Source organism: Chiloscyllium plagiosum, chromosome 13 (genome assembly GCF_004010195.1).
Source record: "Chiloscyllium plagiosum isolate BGI_BamShark_2017 chromosome 13, ASM401019v2, whole genome shotgun sequence".
In the NCBI taxonomy this organism is placed as follows: Eukaryota; Metazoa; Chordata; class Chondrichthyes; order Orectolobiformes; family Hemiscylliidae; genus Chiloscyllium; species Chiloscyllium plagiosum.
In genome coordinates, this window is record NC_057722.1 from 73,793,264 (window position 1) to 73,808,550 (window position 15,287).

The 15,287-nt window shown below is 42.7% G+C and overlaps 1 long non-coding RNA gene across 1 annotated transcript; it reads left to right on the top strand.

The window, feature by feature from the left end:
- Positions 1-3,828: 3,828 nt before the first annotated feature.
- Positions 3,829-14,623, top strand: LOC122556364. The gene is made up of 3 exons (XR_006313510.1): positions 3,829-3,909; positions 7,377-7,505; positions 14,349-14,623. It is a non-coding gene; the product is annotated as an uncharacterized LOC122556364 (long non-coding RNA).
- Positions 14,624-15,287: the final 664 nt, after the last annotated feature.

The following is a 15,287-nucleotide window of genomic DNA, read 5'->3' on the forward strand; positions in this document are numbered from 1 at the left end:
TAGCTTATCTCTCCACGCTTCAGGCTCTCTGCCTTTATTCCTGATGAAGGGCTTTTGCCCGAAACGTCGATTTTGCTGAAGCTCCTCGATGCTGCCTGAATTGCTGTGCTCTTCCAGCACCATTGATCCAGAATTTATAAACACCTCAGCCTGACCTTACGTTCTCTGTTACTAGACACCGAAACAATGTTTCCTCATCTACTTATCAACTCCTCTAAAATTCTTGCATGTATCAATAAAATGGCATAGTGGCTCAGTGGTTAGCACTGTTGCCTCATAGCCCCAGGGACCTAGATTCAATTCCCCCCTTGGATGACTTCTGTTGGAATTTACACATTCCCCCCGTGTCTGTGTGGGTTTCGTCTAGTTGCTCTGGTTTCCTCCCACAGTCCAACGATGTGCAGGTTAGGTGGATTGGCCATGCTAAATTACCCATAATGCTCAGGGATGTTAGATGAATTATTCATGGTATATGCTGGGTTACAGAGAACAAGGTTAGGGAGGTTAGGTCTGGGTAAGATGTGTTGGTGTGAACTCAATGGACTGAATGGCCTGCTTCCACACTGTAGGGATTCTATGATGCTAAGATTACCTCTCATTCTTCTGAACTGTAATGTGCAGTTCTAACAACACTCAAGAAGCTTGACCGCATCCAAGATAAAGCCACCTGCTTGATTAGCCCCACATTCACAAGGAACCACTCCCTCCACCACCAACACTCAGTAGCGGCAGTATGTATTATCTGTAAGATGCACTGCAGAAATTCACTAAAGATCCTCAGACAGCACCTTCTAAACTCACGACCACTTCCATCGAGAAGGACAAGGGGAGTAGACACATTGGAACACCATCACTTGCAAATTCCCCTACAAGCCACTCACCCATCCTGGCTTGGAAATATATATCAATGTTTGTTCATTGTCACTGGGTCTGAATCCTGGAACTCTGTCCAGAAGAGCATTGTGGGTCTACTTACAGCCCATGGACTGCAGCAGTGCAAGAAGACAGCTCATCACCACCTTCTCAAGAGCAATGGGCATCAGCCCAACCTACTCAACCACTCCTCATAAGACAGACCATCCATCCTCAGGATCAACATGGTAAACCTTCTATGGACTGCCTCCCATGTCTGCATATCCTTCCTTATTTAGGGGATTAAAATTATTTATAGCAGCCCAGTTGTAGTCTGAATAGTGCCTTTTATAGTTTTAGCAAGGCCTCCCCATTCCCTTTGAAATAAAGGCCAGCATTCATTCCTGGGCTAGTGCTCTTTACGCTATGTGTATGACATGCATCTCATCAAACATGAGACTTGTTCGGCAGTTTCCATGATTGCAATGTAAGGATCGCTGGAGTTGTACTAAAAGGAGAGACTGGAAATAATCATGAAGTCAGGGAAGACTGCTATTTCAGAGCATATACATTACATGTACATAATTGGAGTCCTGAGTCAGAGGCTGCAGTAATGAACTGGCAACTGACACTCTGAAGTATTTCAATAACACAAGCCACACTCATGAGCAATCTGGAGGCATTTCCAGTGAAAAGCGCCAGAGGCTACAGGATTATAGATTTTCTGTCTTGTTTTTAATTGCTTGTAAAACATTCTGAAATAGTGCAAAGTACTGACCAAGTTCAAATTCTTTCAGTCATAAATAATGTTGATCCTATTTGAAATTGCAATGGCTGAGAAAAAAAAAATACTGCAGTAGGTTTTCAGTTGGGGACAATCTTTCAACTTATATTCGGCAAAATACTGCTGGAAATCTGAAATTATAAACTGAATGAGCTGGAGACACTCAGCATGTCTGACTGCATCTTCATTTCTCACTCATGTGACTTGGGCATTATTTTCCATTCTAGCTGCCCTTGAGAAAGTGGTGGCAAGCTACTTTCTTAAACTGCTGCAGTCCATGTGCTGTAGGTAGACCTACCATACCATTAGGAAACGAGCCCAGGAATTTGACCTAACAATAATGAAGGATCTGTGATATATTTCCAAGTCAGGATAGCGAGTGACTTGGAAGGAAACGTGCAGGTGTTGGTGTTCCCATGTGTATGTTGCCCTTGTTCTTCTAGATGGAAGTGTTCATGGGTTTGGAAGTGCTGTTTAAGAAGCTTTGGTAAGTTCCTGCAGTATAGCCTGTAGATGATATACACTGCTGTTACTGAATATCAGTAGTGGATTGACTGAATATTTCTGAATGTGGTGCCAAGCAAGTAGGCTGCGTTGTCCTAGATGGTGTCAATCTTCCAGAGAGTTGTTGGTGCAAGTGGGGAGTATTTTATTACACTCCTGACTTGTGTCTTGTTGATGGTGAATCAGCTTTGGGGAGTCAGGAAGGAGATACTCACTGCTGTAGTCCTAGCTTCTGACCTGCTCTTGTAGCCAAAGTATTTGCATGGTGAGACCATATCTGTGGAGTGTGTAAGAGAGCAACAGAGTTAATGTTTTTAATCCAATGATCCTTCTTTTGAACAACTCTCCCACTGATTTGGGTAATTGACATTTGAGATGAGGCATGATGATTGGCTTGTTCCTAGTCATTAGACAACAATCCTGTATCTGGCCACATGTTAGCTTTCTCAGATCTCGTGTCACTGAAACCTACACCTGTACCTCTGTTATTGGATTGTTCCATGCTCTTCTGGACATATTCCCTCTTTCCACCTTTCATAAACTTGGGTTCAACCAAAGCTCTATGCCCCATATTCTGACAGGCATGAAGACTCACTCACTCCCTGTCCCTGTGCTTGTTGACCAACATTGGCACCTTGTCCAATAATTTCTTAATACCGTAATTCTCTCCTTTCCTTGTTTTCATGTCCCATTACTGTCCTACCCCCTCTCTGTCGCTATGATCTCCACTGGCTCTAGAAACGTCTGAGATCCTTAAGCTGCTCCAATTCCCACCACTTCCACATCCTCAATTTTAATAAGTCCACCATTGACTGCCATGTGTTTGTCTGCCTCGGTCCTAAGGTCTGGAATACCGATCCTATACCTCTCCACCGTTCGATTTTACTCTCTCCTTCATTAAAGCATTTCTTAAAGCCTCTGTACAAGATTTCACCATTTACCTTATTTCTCTAAGTGGGAGAAAGTGAGGACTGCAGATGCTGGAGAGTCAGAGTCGAAAAATGTGTCTATGGAAAAAGCACAGCAGGTCAGGCAGCATCCAAGGAGCAGGAGAATCAATGTTTCAGGTATAAGCCCTTCATCAGGAATGTGGAGGGGGAAGGTGGCTGAGAAATAAATAGGGGTGTGGGGGTGGAGCTGGAGGCTCACACTCTACCAAGGAAATGCAAATCCTGGGCTTCCTCCACCAACAAATGAAAGCCACCCGCCAACTGGAGGAAGAACACCTCATCTTCCGCCTCAGGACCCTAAAAACCACACAGCCTCAATGTTGACTTCACCAATTTCCAAATCTCCCCTCCCCCCACCTCATCCTAACCCTCCACATTCCAGATGAAGGGCTTATACCTGAAACATCGATTCTCCTTCTCCTTGGATGATGCCTGACCTGCTGCGCTTTTTCCAGCTCCACACTTTGCAACTCTTATCTCTTCAGGTGGATCATTGTCAGCTTTATTTGGTTACACGCTTGTAAAGAATCTTGCAGTGCTTTGTTAAATCAATGGACTTGTTTAAAACAAGGTTGATGCTCTGTTTCATTTATTAGACCATTACAGAGAGCATCACGTTAGGCATCACCACCTCAGCCTATACCTCAGCATCTGTTGCCAGCTCCTCTTTATCATCTTTCTTGGTGAAAAGTTACTGACTCATTCATAACTGTTCAATCTGCTCCACAGTACACTATTTGAATGTCAGAATTTATGCTCCAAGCAATGTTTCCGGGAGCAGAGCATTACTGGAACACAATGTCATCTGTGTTTCTTAAGGTTAGTGACTTAGTTTGACCGTTTCAATTTGCCAACAATGTTTCACCTTTTATTCCGAGCTGTGAGTCACATTTTGGATGCCAAGGTTGCTTTGCTGAATGAATTGGTTATTTCAACAGATGCTAACACTCCACGCAAGGAAGTTTTGAGTGAAGTTTGAGTCTTTTGAGGTTCAAAGAAATTGACATAAACCAGTGAGCCAATGGCAACTGTATTGCAGGAGCACGTAGCTGGATTCCATGAAGGTGTGTAATAAGTCATTGCAAGGAAAATGTCAGGATATTCAGGAATATCGGACTCTTTCCAAGTGCTTGTCAGAATCTCGATATAAAACAGATAGGCTTATTTTCTGGTACATCGTACACATAACCTTGAAATGTTATAACCTTAATGATTATTACCATTAAATGACAACCTCTCACATGAGATTCTAGTGTGGGAAGTTGCATATGGCATGGTTCAACATAAAACTAACAAAACTGAAATAGGATTGCTTACGCTAGTATGTTAGGTTGCAACTAGTGATGTACAGTGGATATTTGACAGGAACGTAGGCAGGAAGGTCAGTGTGACACACATAGTTTTCTATCTATTACAAATGCCATTAACAATTATTTGATCATTACCTTAGTTTAAAGTGCCCTCTTGGTATAATGAAGGAAGGATTGCCCCCAATTACTGTGTCAAGCAACAACCACAATGTTGCTCATTGTGAATGATTCTGAGCACAAGGCTTAGTTCTTTCCCAATGTATTCTCACAGCTCTGCTATGCTACTTCAAACCTCACCACTGACCTGCATAGACGTAATTACAATGATACTCAAGTGCTTGACTTCATCCAAGGCAAAGAGGTTCACTTGACTTCCTACCTTCAGAGGTAAAAACAATGACTGCAGATGCTGGAAACCAGATTCTGGATCAGTGGTGCTGGAAGAGCACAGCAATTCAGGCAGCATCCGCTGCTCGTTGGATGCTGCCTGAATTGCTGTGCTCTTCCAGCACCACTGATCCAGAATTCCTACCTTCAGAATCCACCTCCTCCACTATTGGTCCTGAGTGCCTAATGTGTGTTCAAGCTACACAATGCACTGACCCATTACAGCTACATCAGCTGTCCATCCTTCTGTTGTGGCAGCAAGGACAAGAGCAGCAACTTCTTGATACAACCATCAATTTAAGGCTTCCCTCCAAATTATACACTTACTGGCAGATCTGAACATGATGGTTATTGTAGAAGTCCTGCATAGAAATATATGCATTAGCAAGTTTTAAGAAGATTTGTAGCTCTATCAACAAACACATCGAGTTAGATCCCATCTAGCACCCCTGAGAAAAAGAACAGGAAGTGATTTCACCACAGAAAATGACGTCACCACAGGAAATGACATCACCAACCCAAAGAAACTCAAACCTATAAATAGAAAGCAGGAATTATTAGCAGTGCTTTGCCTGAGGCCCACTGAAGATGTTACCTAGAAGGGCGACAAAACATCTGGAAATGAACCTTCCAGCTCAGCGAGCAAACCTACATCTAGAACATATGCATAGGCCAGTGTAATGTAGGGTAAGATTCTTTATTTTAGGATTTGGATTTTGAATGAGTGATATATGTGTTCTGATCTGTGTGTGTGAGAGGGTGTTAATAATTCACTTGTCAGTATTTCTGGAACCATGATGTTTTGAAAATTAAAACCAGGACAAGAGAGAGAATTCTAGAGTTATAATGGGAATTTGTTTGAGTTGAGATTGTTTTCTGTTCAAAGAGGTCCAAAGAGGAGTTATATTGAAGGACACATTTTCTCCTGAATAAATGAGACAGGTCAGACAATTCCGCATAAGGTTACATCAGTGTAAGGGCTTTAGTTGAAAGCTCCAAACCAAAAGTGTAGGTTTGAACCCCAAAGGCGGTAGATGAAGATTAGAAAGTTGAAGCGCAGTCATTTGACTCATAAAGGTAAACATTAACAAACGTTAAAGACTTGGAATTGAAAGAAATCATTAAGGTTAGCCATGGTTTAAAAACTAAATGTGGGGTTATAGAAATGTGGTGGGGGCAGGGGGTTTGGGGTTGGGTCTAGATGGGATGTTGTTTGGAGCATCGGTGCAGACTTGATGGACTAAATGGTCTTGTTCTGCATTGTAGGAAACCCATTTTAAAAATTCAATGAATAGGTGGGATCATATTTTTACTGTGTTTCAAGTTCTTTCAAATTACATTTTATGTAAAAAGCTTTGTTTATTCTATTTAACATCATTTATTTTGTGAAATAAATTGTTTTATTGCCAAAACCAAAGCTGTGGCATTGCATGCTTGCACTTCAGTGAAAGACAAGCTTGTTATAAGAATACAAAATATGAGCTATCAAGCCAATCTGGGATGTGACTTACCCCATCATAACATGAGCTCTGATCATGAACAGGAAAGAAAAGGTCCTCTCATTTCCATTTTATTTTTAAAAGTTCCCATTCTTCATGTTTGCTTTAAGATAAATTAACTATTTCAAATTTTTACTCCATAAGTATTACTGAAAAGGGTACACTTTGTTGAAGCTTTTTGACTTGCACTTAGATTAACAATCTGTATGTGAAGAATGTGAGGGCAAAACCACATTTATACTGTGTGAGAGGACAGTGCTGATTGGTTGACAAGTGGACCCTGATTGGTAGAGTTGTCGCTAGAGGGAATATACCCAATTCAATAATGAATAACAGTTAACTGTCAAGATTTGTTTAAATTTTCTAGGCTGGCTCTAATTGGTTAAGGCATTGCCCAGACAGTGGCTGCCATATTTGTTGCTGAGTTGAAACAAGTGCTCTGTGTGTGTGTGTGTATATGTGTACGCGTGCGTGCATGTTCTTTCAGTCTGATATATGTAACACGTGTAAGTGCATCACACTCAGGATTAGTTAGTAAATATTATCCAATTTCACATTGATTGTTTCTGTTCTGCAAGTGTAGCCTGGGTGGATCAATACCTTACTTGTTGCAAACAACTGAAGGGATATGCTGTTTGTTTATTTCATTCATTCACGGGATGAGGGTGTCACTGACTAGGCACCTTTTATTGTCCATCCCTAATTGCCCAGAGGGCTGTTAAGAGTCAGCCACATTGCTGTGGGTCTGGAGTCACATGTTGGCCAGACCAGGTAAGGATGGCAGTTTCTTTCCCTCAAGAACATTAGTGAACCAGATGGGTTTTTCCTGACAATCAACAATGGATTCATGGTCATCATTAGACTCTTAATTACAGATTTTTTTAATATTGAATTCAAATTCCAGCATCTGCTGTGGTGGGATTTGAATTCAGGTCCTCAGCATATTACCTGAGTCTCTGGATTAACAGTCCAGTGATAATAACACTGCCTCTCCATATACAATCTGCAAATCTTTGGTACATATGACAAACATGTGTCTTTTTCAACAGTACTAATTTTCTGTGTAACTAAACTACTATTGGTACTCCAGGGGCAGAATCTCCGAAGCACCAGAAGAACAGAGAAGAAAATGAGGAAAATCACATGAAATGGGCACTTTAAAGCTTCTTTACTTTGACAACAATGAGTTCCACTTTCCAATTGACTGCTGAAGGATAAGGTGAGAGTATCACTACTGAGCAGCAATAAATCTACTTACATGCATTAGCACTTATTAATATCTAACTATTAGTTCCCTTCAACTCTTCTTTCTGCTATTTCCCATTCTCCCTGCCAGATAAAGGCTAGATACCGACAATCCCTGACGTGAAAGTCAGAGTGGTTACTTGGTGCCTCTTGTTTGCTGCTTCCCTCTGGACTTTCACTTCGAATACCCCCCCAGTCACCAACACTTCAGGGCATGCCTCATGGGCAAGGACTGCACACATTCCTTATCCACGAATGGTATATCTACCGTCCTCACTGTACCCTCATGACCCATCTCTGCTCCACTGTGCAAGACAGTTCTGAACCACAATGATGCACTTTGGAGTGCACTGGCAATTCTCATTTCAATATTATAACCAGGACATTTACCATGCATGGACAGGTACACGCCTCATGGATTCAACCAAGCAGCAATGCTCACTTGCTCAGTTAGCACCAACTGACATTGCATCCCTGCCTTGCCTTGCCATTTTGCATTTTTCCCACTCCAGTAGAATCTAAATGCTCACAGTATTTCTGTCTTGCCTTGCCTCTTAGCGCAGGTACAGAGCTTGTCCTGGTGGTCAATAGTCATCAGTCAAGGGATTGAATGTGCTGCTATACAGCAACATGCTGCATCAATCTCAAACCAATACCATTATACCAGCTGCCTGTACATCAGATACACTGCATTTGCTTCAACCAAATGGTCACGTCTAAGGGGAGCAGTCCTCCGTCAGGCCAAAGGGGACATTCTTCAGTCAGGAAGCTGGGGCCAATGAATCGAGGACATCATCCAGTCTCGGTCTAGGGATGGTCAGTCAGCTGGTTGGGTCAGTCAGTGTCAAGATGACTGTAACACTACAATCCAGCGAGTGAGCCATGTCCAGTCCTATAGAACCAGTTCAAATTGGTCTGGGGATTTACAGAAAGTCAGTCAGGAGGGGCTGCACAGATATCAGTCATTTATCATTCAGGACAGTCAGGGGAGGGGGGTCACAATCAGTCCTGGGAATCACCTGATGAAAGTGAAGGGGAGTTATCGGAGACACTGCTGTGGGAGGGCAGTTCTGGAAGTCAGCTCCAAGGATTGGAAGCAGCCTGTTGGGACGTAGAGGTGACAATAAAGTTGGGAAACTCATTGGAAAGGGAGACACGGTGAAGATTATAATACATTAGAGGCCATGGGATACTGCAGAGAGGGAGGCTATCGATGGTCATAATCACCTCAACAGGGGAACAATACAGCACGATGGTTGGATTAATAAGATGGAGAGCTCGGGTTCAGGAGGCAATGTGAGAGATGAAGACATCATTCAAAGAGCTGTGTAGAGTGTGCAGAAGCTCTGCACTGATGGGCTTACCAGGGAGTGCCGGTAAGGAAGGAGATCTGGGAGAGCCTCTTTATCACCAGGTTGAGCTGATGCCCCATTGCCGAGCATCACCTGCGATGCTTTCCATCCTTTTGTGAATCATAAATTTACACTGGAAATGGAAGACTGCTATAGCCACACCCAGAGAGGGTGGGGTGAGCATTTTCCTTTTGTCTGTGTTCTCAGTGTTCATTAGAAAGCCACTTGAGGTCCTTTAAGGAGCAATTGTGCTAATCAGGCCTTCACAGGGTACAGACTGAAGTCATTTACAATCGAGAAACTCTCCACTTAAAATGCATGTAGCACCCAGCTGTGTGGGATACAAATAGTGGGCACAAATAATCTTGAAAGTGTCATTGGGCATTGCAGATAGAAAATAGCTATTACTGTGAGGCAAAGTAGTCATGAGCCACCTTAAAGTTGTCATACCCAAGCCACAATCATAGATATTCTCCTAATTATTCTGTTATTAGTGGAGATTGAAAACATCAATGAGAGTGGGGCTGAAATCTCCTCAGTTTTTGCCTCCTCTCGAGCGCTGTAAATGCAGTGTAAGCTTGGCAGAAAATCGGACTCTACTCTGAAACAATTTACATGGACCAGCTTCCCAGTGAAATGACACCAGCAAAATGGCACACCACCTGGAGAGGCTCCCAACCAATTTGTAAGGATTCACAGTTTGTTTGGAGTCGAGCCCTGCTCTACTGGCTTTCTGACAGCAGAAACCTGTCCTAACCTGAAGCTAGGATTAGCATTTGGCAATGCTGACAAACCCAGTCTAGGATGTGCAAAGATCTGGGCCCACAAGGGGTATCACTTGTGGTCAGGTGACCCATGACCTCCAGCATTGTTGTGAAAATATTGGCATTTCTCCTTACCATGGTTAAACTCTCAAAATGTGGAATCCAAGTTTAAACCCAGCTGGGCTCGGTAATGTTCAAACCACAAAGCTAGAACAAATAGTATTCACGCAGCCAGACGTTAGACAACCAACTTCTTGTTGAAACCAGGCCAAGAACTGCCTGGCCAGAGGCAAACAGCTACATTGTTTTAGAATGAACCATTGTTTCCATCCCCAATGAAGTTGCTTTGTTCGAAGAACATTACGCCAGCTTGTTGATACCCAGCTCAGTAAGAGACCAGAGGCACAATGATGAAGGGCTTATGCCCGAAATGTCGACTCTCCTGCTCCTCGAATGCTGCCTGACCTGTTGTGCTTTTCCAGCGCCATTCTTTTCTGACTCTGACAGAGGCAATGTGTGACAACACTTAACAGTTAAAGGTTCAAAACCATGTTTTGCAACCTCCAAGTGTGGAAAGTAGTCTCCTCATGGGATCTTCCTGCCCCTGTCCAATGCTAGTATTGGACATGGGCTGCAGAATGTTTGAGAAAGGCGTGAAGAGGGAGATAGACAGAGCAACTTGGAGCCCCAGTCGCTCTGATTTTGCACTTTCATCAAGGGTGTCTCCAGAGAGCACTTTTGAGGGAATGTCAAGCTACACAGTATTTCCAACCCCTTGTGTCTCCTGATGAGCACCAAGAGACTGACCAGACCCAGAGAGGCCACTGCGCTGAGATGACCCGAAGATCAGAACTGGCCCTGGACAAGAGCGGAAGCCCTAATCGACAAATGCAGGTCCTGAAACATCAGCTCACTCTCAAAGACTGAACAGCTGCCTATCCCAGCCTTATTGAACAGGTATTACCAGTCCTTGAAGGCAAACAGTTCAAATACCACGATAGGGGCCTGTGGATGGGGTGAAGGGAATCCTGGGAAGCGTGTGTCAGAAATAGATAGCAAGTGTAGATTTGAGACTTGTTACTGAAGAGTTCTGGGAAGAGATTAATAGTTTAACTGAAGTACAAGAGTAGAGTCTAATAAAGATTTTTTTACCTTGAAAAAGTATTCATTGAAAATGTGTTGGATCTTCCTGTGACCCTTGCCCCTTTGTCTATCTCACCATGTAATGCGCCTGAGTTGAAAAGAATTACAATGAACTGGTCAAGGTTAGTCAGGGCACATCTATCCAGCTTTCACTTTACAGCACATTAAACCATATGCTCCGGGTTTGTTCTCTTTGAAACAGGAGATTAAGTTTTCCGTAAAAACAAATAAAAAGCACAAAGAGTAGACCTTAATGAAAGAGTCATAGAATCCTTAGTGTGGAAACGGGCCGTTTGGCCCAACAAGTCCACACCAACCCTCTGAAGAGTAACCCACCTACACCCATTCCCTAACCTATTACTCTACATTTCCCATCACTAATGCACCAAACCTACACATCCTTGAACACTACGGACAATTTAGCATGGCCAATTCACCTAACTGATCACATCTTTGGAAAGCACATTGCCATTCAAGCCCTAAATTAGACTTTTGAAGTAAGGCCTCAGAGTTGAGAACAAAATAAGCGAGGAAATATTTAACATTGTTGACATTAATTTAGTTGGTGTATCCTGTCTCATTCACAAGGGTGACCAGCTTTACTTATGATGGGCTGGCCAAAACCCACATAAAGAGTGAATGAATTATTGTACTCTCAATGCAGCCACCAACTTGTTTGAAATGGTGAAAGATTAGGAAGGCAGAGAGAAACTGTTTATCCAGAGGGTCACAGGTTTAAAACAATTTGTGAAAGAACATGCGGTGAAATGAGGAGAAATTTCTTCACACAGAGAATTGTCAAGATCTGGAAGATATCTTTTTTTAAATTCATTCACAGGATGTGGCTGTTGCTGGCTGGGTCAACATTCAATACCCATTCATTCAATACATTCAATACCATTATGGGCACCACAGTGGCTCAGTGGTTAGCACTATAGCCTCACAGCACCAGGGACCCAGGTTTGATTCCTACCTCAGGTGACTGCGTGGAGTTTGCACATTCTCCCTGTGTCTGCATGGGTATCCTCCGGGTGCTCTGGTTTCATTCCACAATTCAAAGATATCCAGGTTAGGTGAATTAGCCATGCTAAATTGCCCATAGTGTTAGGTGCATTAGTAAATATTGTGCAGGGTAGGGGAATGGGTCTGGGTGGATTACTCTTTGGAGGATCAGTGTGGACTTGTCGGGCCAAAGGGCGTGTTTCCATATTGTAGAGAATCTAATCCCTAGTTGCCCTTGAGAAGGGGCTGCCTTCAAGAACTGCTTCAGTCTCTCTGGTTTAGGTCCACCCACATGTTATTTGTGAGGGAATTCCCTGTTGACCCTGTAGCACTGGAGGAACAGTATATTCCTAAATCAGGTTGATGATTGACTCAGGGAGGAACTTGACATCCTCAAGTTTCTGCTACCCTTGTCCTTCTGGATGGTAATGATCATGGGTTTGGAAGATGTTGTATAATGATTGTTCTTGAATTTCTACAATGCCTCTTGTAAATAGTACACACTGCTACTAAGCATCAGTGTTGCAAGGAGTGGATATTTGTCAATGTGGTGCTAATCAAGCAGATACTTTGTGCAGGATGGTGTCAAACTTCTTGAGTGCTGTTGGAGCTACAATCATTCAGGAATGTGAGGAGTATCCCATCATATCCCTGACTTGTGCCTTGTAGATGGTGGACAGGCTTTGGGGGCTGGTAAGCAAGTTTCCCACTGCAAGATTCTAACCTCTGAACTGCTCTTGTAGCCATCGTATTTATATGGTGAGACCAGTTCAATTTCTGGTTAATGGTAACCACCTGGGGAATTCAATAATGGAAAATGTCCACAGCCAATATTCTGATTCTCTTTTACTGGAGATGGCCACTGCCTGCATCCTGCATCGGTGAATTACACATGCATTTGAGAATAACATATCTTTGGGATTATGAGGAAGAAGATTGAATATCAGAATAAATTGCAGAGCTTGTTTAAAGAGAATGATAGATGGAATGATTTGGAAATAGATTAAGGGGAGATCTAATAGAAACTAACAAGATAATACATGGCTTGGAGAGGATGGACGCTAGGAAATTGTTTCCGTTAGGCGAGGAGACTAGGACCCATGGACACAGCCTGAGAATTAGAGAGGGTAAATTCAGAACAGAAATGCGGAGACATTTCTTCAGCCAGAGAGTGGTGGGCCTGTGGAATTCATTGCCACAGAGTGCAGTGGAGGCTGGGACGCTAAACATCTTCAAGGCAGAAATTGATAAATTCTTGATGTCACAAGGAATTAAGGGCTACGGGGAGAATGCGGGTAAGTGGAGTTGAAATGCCCATCAGCCATGATTGAATGGCGGAGTGGACTCGATGGGCTGAATGGCCTTACTTCCGCTCCTATGTCTTATGGTTTTATGGAAATGCCGGTGTTGGACTGGGGTGTACAAAGTTAAAAATCACACAACACCAGGTTATGGTCCAACAGGTTTAATTGGAAGCACACTAGCTTTCGGAGCATCGCTCCTTCATCAGGTGATAGTGGAGGGCTCAATCCTAAAACACAGAATTTATAGGAAAAATTTACAGTGTGATGTAACTGAAATTATACATTGAAAAATACATTGAAACAGATAATCAAGGTATTTTTCAATGTATAATTTCAGTTACATCACACTGTAAATTTTTGCTATAAATTCTGTGTTTTAGGATTGAGCCCTCCACCATCACCTGATGAAGGAATGATGCTCCGAAAGCTAGTGTGCTTCCAATTAAACCTGTTGGACCATAACCTGGTGTTGTGTGATTTTTAACCTTGATAGGTTGAATGGTCTCTTTTGGTCTTGTTAGGGTCCAAAGATTCCAAAAATCCTCTCAAGATCAATTCCTGCCTATATTGTCACAAAAGCATCAATCGCCCCTAATCTTGGGCAATTTCTGTCCCCCCTACATCATTAAAGTTGGTCTAACTGATGTTGGCTTGGTCTGCTTTGATGGACAAACAGGGACGACATGAAGCTGTCCTAGGGGACCATGAATCAGCATATGTGCCCCTGCCAACAGGGTGTCTGTCACCTTTTACATATTCACCGCAAGGTCCTGATCCATGCCAATGAGTGTCAGATTTTGCAGGAGATCTCCTGGCAGTCATATCACCCAAAACCACTAATTGTAATCACAAGTGACAGGCCTGCGCTCATTAGTGTCAGCACAGCAAATCACATGTGGTAAAACGGAGAGTGAGAAATTACTTTTTTATAGTAACATTCAAGACGCTTCTGGGAAGTGACATTAAGAATCCTTTAAGACCAGGGATCAGTCTTTGAGCAAACATTGAGTGAGCAGTACTAATGACACCACATCAGGCAATTGACATTTAGTAGTCCCACTGGTGCCAGAACAAGGCAATGAAATGATTATAATACAAACCATCATCTTTAAAATGCAGCTAATGATGAAAAGGGTACTGTTAAAACCCTAGTAAATTACTAAAATTCTGTCTCTTCAGTTTTGTTTGTCTTTTTTGACATTAATCCAAACAGTCACTCATTACCGAATCATTTGTCGTGTTTAATTTGCAGTGTATATAAAGTTGAGAAACCTTGGAGAGAAACTGCACTATTGGAAGAGGAAACGACCAAAGCTGAGAAAGGAAGAGAGAACGGATGGAAATCAAGGCCCAGGAATTGGATCGTACTCAATCCCAGTGAGGGCAGGCTTTACACACTCAGATCAAGACTGGCGATAGATACACGACAAAGTGGAAAGGAAGAATGAGAAAAGGATAGAATAAGAGAAAGGCTTGCAGTGATATAGTGCCTTTCATGACAATGTATGAGCTATAAGGACAGGCTTGATTAAACTAGGGCTGTTTTCTCTGGGGAAGGGTCACTGGACCCGAAACATTAACTCTGATCTCTCTCCACAGATGCTGCCAGACCTGCTGAGCTTTTCCAGTAATTTCTGTTTTTCAAGGTGTGGAGGCTGAGGGGAGACCTGATAGAAATTTATAAAATTATGAGAGGCAGAGGTAGGGTTGACAGTCAGAATCTTTTTCCCAAAGTTGCAATGTCTAGTACCAGAGGGCATGTGTTTAAGATAAGTTCAAAGGAGATGTAAGGGGCAAGTTTTTTACACAGTGAGCAGTAGGAGTCTGGAATGCACTGCCCGAGGGGGTGGTGGAGGCAGATACTACAGGGGCAATTAAGAGACTTTTACATAAGCACATGAATAAGCAAAGAAGGGAGGGATATGGACCAGCGGCAGGCAGAAGGGATTAGTTAATTTGGCGTCATGATCAGCACAACATCATTGGTCAAAGTGCCTGTTCCTATGTTATACTGTTCTATGTTCTTTGTTCTATTATGTGATGTTCTAAAGTACTTCCATAAATGAGATCACAGGACAGTCACAATCCTCTTCCACCATGTTCTATTTTCACAGAAGTACTCTTCTGATAAGCCCACATTTATGATGGATGCCTCCTGCACTTTGAATTCTGAAAGCTTGTGTATTGCAAA